General features: G+C 38.1%; 1 long non-coding RNA gene across 1 annotated transcript in view; it reads right to left on the reverse strand.

Moving 5' to 3' along the window:
• LOC116216794 overlaps positions 1-4179 on the reverse strand; it is a 24596-nt gene extending 20417 nt beyond the window's left edge. Inside the window, exons 1-2 of the long non-coding RNA XR_004160260.1 lie at positions 3853-4179; positions 1873-2010 (exon numbers count right to left, since the gene is read on the reverse strand). This is a non-coding gene — a long non-coding RNA (uncharacterized LOC116216794). The remainder of the gene's footprint in view (positions 1-1872; positions 2011-3852) is intronic.
• Positions 4180-4799: the final 620 nt, after the last annotated feature.

Raw genomic sequence — 4799 nt, forward strand, 5'->3', positions numbered from 1 at the left:
CCCCCTCCTCCCCTCCTCCTCCCCCCACCCCTCCTACCCCCCACCCCCCCCCCACGTGGTGCTTGTAACACAGAGCCAACAGGGCAAAGAGCACTCAACTTCAGCCTTTCTTTTTCTCTGCCACATTCACTGACTGCAAACCTGTCTGCCCAATAGAATGTTACCATTTGGATGACTCAAACAAGGTGATCTGGCCATATTCCCACAGATTTGGTCAAATAATACTGCTCTGATATCTTCTTCAGAGAATGAATCACACGCGTAGGAACAGGCAACCATTCAGACATGTAAAAGGAAACACAATGCTAGTCATTCTCCTTGAAAATTCAGGGAGGAAAGAAAAAAGTCTCCAAAACAGGCCTTTAATGAGTAGTGTAACCCACAATCTTCTCCTTTTGTCTAAAGGGCAGAACTTTCAGTGAGGTCATCTGGGAATGCATATTTAGCATATTTTAAATCCATATGCCCAGAAGTAGATTTGTTTTCCTAACAAGCGGTCTCCCATCAACCTGACATACTGCAGCCACAAAGACTGAGCTGTTTTCAAAAGTACTTTGAGCCAGTGCGATTCTTAACAGAAATGACGCTAAGATCCCATCAATCTTAGAGAATGTAATTTAAAGTCACTAGATAAACAACACCATATAAGCCTTGGGAAAATGTGATGCATTTCTGTGTTATGTGCTTATTTCTCCTCTGAAAAAGGTACAGTGCATAACAAACAATTTATGTGCATTCTTAACCCAACATGTTACTTGATTTATTTTCAAAGTTGCGTTTCTATTGTGTACCATGCTGATGATTTCTTAGTAGGTAGAATTCCTGAATGTTTCTGGGAGTTATGAGAGAAGAAACCAATGTCCTTTCTGTGCATCTAGTATCTTGAATATTTCCAGTACAACCAACTTGAGTTGCTTAAAACATGAAAAAGCAGGAATATTTTTTTGTGCCATAATAACAGGACAAACACAAAAAGCTGTAGTTACAGATCTTAATTTGCTTACCATTACCAGGAAAGTTGCTTTATAAAGCTGAACAGCACAGCCATTGGTACTAGACACAATTTGAATTCCCGTTTCTTTGGTTATAGGTCTCAAATACTATACTTAACTTCATGCATAACAATGATACCTGGACTACTGCTTTCTCACTTGTGGGTTTGTTAGCACCAAATAGGAGGGAAGTCTCAGACTAATAGAGAACTCTCAAGGAACAAATAAGTGTACAATAGAGCGATCAAGAAAAAAAATGAAGAAAGGATCTAAAACCTCAATTGCATTATTCCAAGAAAATCAATTAACGGTAAACAAGAGCCAAGTAAAAGATATTTATTAGTGTATGTTCTTCATCTATCTCTTGCTAATATGAAACTTATTGACCTCATAGCACATGGTCTGAAGATTTAATACATCCCAAGGCATGTGGAATTCTGAGAAAGGAGAACAAAGTGCCACTGGATAAAACTAGAGACCTTGTACTGACCCCTTTCTGTCACTAGATTATGAATTATCACTGATACTTTGCATCATACAGATTAGCATCAAAATCTCGGCTCTAGATACGAAGACTTATCCTTGAAATAGATAAGGCATTTTTAATTACTTGGTCTGCTCTGAATTTTGAAGAAACTACAGGAGTTTTTTTCCTCTCCTTTACAGACATAACTGAAGTAATAATAAAGTTTTATTAACTGGAGATAGTTATCTCAAAATCATTTCTGTATGGCTCCTTACCCACAACTTTACTTTTCTCAACAAACCAGTATTTTTACACAGCACTGTTACTGTGTTTTTTACCAGCATGTTCCTCTGCAAAGTTTGATAAAAGCAATTATGAAGTAGGCTATGATTAAAATAAAATTGTAGCACTTACCTAGTTCCTTTAGGACCTGCTTTGAAACACGCTTAAATGAGAAGAGCCTTGAAGAATCTTGAAGGGCATCCTCTGGAGCACGATGTCAGTACCAGTCGTGCAGTAGGATGGTGATCACAAGCAACGTGGGTGATGCTTCTTAGAAAAAAATAAAAAAATTCTGGGCTTAAAGGATTTACAATGTGGCTTTCTGAAGGAGAACATTACATGAAGTGGTCCTTAGGGTCACAAAAAAGCTATTAATTTCATTTTCCCTAGAAAACTGTCAGGTATGTTGCATTTCTTGATCAACTTCAGCTAACTCGTAACCCATTATGAAACTTTCTGTAATGATATCAGTCACATAAGAACAACTGATTTCATTTGATTATTTGCAGTATCCTTTCTTGAAAAAAGCCTTGCTTGCTTAAAAAATATGAAACAGCACTTTTATTCAAATCTCTAGAGAGAGAAAAAATTGTTAGACCAGATTTTTTCACAGCTATTTTACACTGTCTTGAATTTTTTGAGGTTCAACCTTGCAACCCACAGAGGTGCTGGGCAGCACATCGAATACTCGTAGTCCTCCTTGGCCACATACTCAAAAGAAAATGTACTCAAGTAACCAACTAGCTAGAGTTCAATAAACCTGCTGGACGTTGTCTTTTCCACCAGTTTCATTGCACAGCCAGCCTCAGATTTTTCCTACATTCTGTACCTACCTGACCATCCCTTACAGCGTGGCCAGTTTTCACTCATGCGTACCCAGCACTCATTTTTCCATCCTTCACCTCCAGATTGTCATTCCTCTTACAAAATGCTGCAAAGCCAACTAATTCCTACATGAAGATCTACATAAAAATATTCTACAACCACCAAACTCCTGTAAGAAAACCTCCTGATTACTACTTTATCATCAACATATTCCTGCTGGAAACCTTTACGTTATCCTTGAAATTCCATCCAAAACCAGTCCAGAAACAAGGACACGCTGTCCCACCATCATGCAAAAGTCCAGCAATCAGCACAAACTTAAAATCAAAAGTGCACTGTGATTCTGTTGGCAGGTGTTGTTAATACAGACAGAGCTCAGTCTGAAAGCTGCTGAGTGTATTACTTGCAGTTTTACGAGGAGTGTTCTGAAAAAAAGTCAGTACTTGCACTTGTTAAGTGTGGATACAGAAGCTTTTTAAAGAGCCACTAAGTCTTCAATGCTCTGAGCTTGAGGATAGTCAGAGCTATTTGCATCTCCTCATAAACATCTTGTGCTCCATTTGCTCGAAAAGACACAAGTTGAGCCTGGCTTAAAACCTGCAGATTCCTATCCCTATCCTTCCAAAAATTTGGTCTTGGTATGTGAAAATCTTTTCTACCACAAGCAGCAGCAGCAGGCTAGATCCATGGAACTTTTCAAGAACTGATAAAATGAAGCCTCATAATCCTGATCAGCCTCAGCACAAGCAGTAGGGCTCAAGGCCTCCTGAAACCCCTCCTATTGTCAGCTACTGCACATGTATACACATACACACATGCACACTGAACCATTATTTTATGGTTGCATCACAGACAGATATTTGTCAAGGGATGAGCTAGTACTGTTTTATAAATGCAAGACAGCACCAAAACAAACAAACAAAAAAGCAAAACAAACAAACAAACACGAAAGATCCCCATTCAGTGTATTCACTTCTTCTTAGCTGCAGTCACAAAATTAAGCACCTTTATGAAATCAGAGCAAAATTTTATATTTCTTGTCTCTGATGCTCATATACATTTAACACAGAACACTGCTCTTGCAACAGAAAGAAATAGTTAAAGAAATAAAATATAAAAAGTGAGAAGAAAAAAAGCGAAGAGGTTGCTTAACTATCAGCTTAAACTCAATGCCTTTTTACAAGACTAATCCTGGCATTTATTTCTGAATAACTTTCAGGAACAATATTTGCAAACTTGATAAAATGTTTACAATTCCTCTGGCAGAGGATTTGCATTTTTACAGACCTTTGCCACAGATTAAAATTGTTGAAACACATGGTCCAAACACACCACCAAAAAGCAAATAAACAGAAACGAAACGGAATATTGCATTACAAGGTAAGACAATGCCCTATGTGTTACTGCAGTAGGCAAAAGCCAGCAACACCATACCAGATACATTTTACCAAACTGCTTTAATTACTCCTTTTCTTTCCTACTTGGAGGGCCTGTAATTGGCCACAGCTGGTAGCACTTAACGTCACACTGCTCTCAGCAGCTGGAGCCCTGGCTGCACTTTGGTCACAACTTTAATTAGCTGTTATATTGTGGGTGTAATTACTGCTTAAAGTTGATTTCTGTCTTTTGTTTTTAATTTTTTATTTTCCCCCAAGAATTACTGACAGAAGTATTCTTTGTTCCCTGTGAAAAGGGATGCAAATACTGAAGTTGCCATATTAGAAAAGGGAGAGAGGTGAACTAAAGCAAGTCTATCTTGCACAAAGACTTCTTTTGTGTGTGAGAATTTTTACGTCAGAGGAGTGAACGAAGAGTTTGCAGGTTAATGGTGAGCAGGCTCAGTTTTTTACTGTTCAAAATCTTACAGTGTAACTCAGGCAAGTGTACCCAATAAGGTCACCAGAGCTTGCTCCTTCATTGAGGAATAATGCAAACCATGTGATACTGTAGACCTGAGGTTCAGAATGTAAACCCAGAGCAGGATTCCTCCTTGTTCCTCAGCTTTACGTGCTTGCAAAATGCTGAATTGCACAGTACTGATCATCTAAGCACACAGACAAAACACTGGTTTAGAAAAAATAAAATAAAATCAAGCTTGTGAGGGTTAAAAAAGCCTAGAAATACTGAAAAAAATACCATTGCAATGGCTCTATCATTGTAGATATATGGAAAGCATTTCCCATTCTGAATAATCTCTACCATTTGAATGAAATTATTATTTAACTCAGACTTAA

The sequence above is a fragment of the Meleagris gallopavo genome, chromosome 7 (assembly GCF_000146605.3).
Source record: "Meleagris gallopavo isolate NT-WF06-2002-E0010 breed Aviagen turkey brand Nicholas breeding stock chromosome 7, Turkey_5.1, whole genome shotgun sequence".
Taxonomy (NCBI): Eukaryota; Metazoa; Chordata; class Aves; order Galliformes; family Phasianidae; genus Meleagris; species Meleagris gallopavo.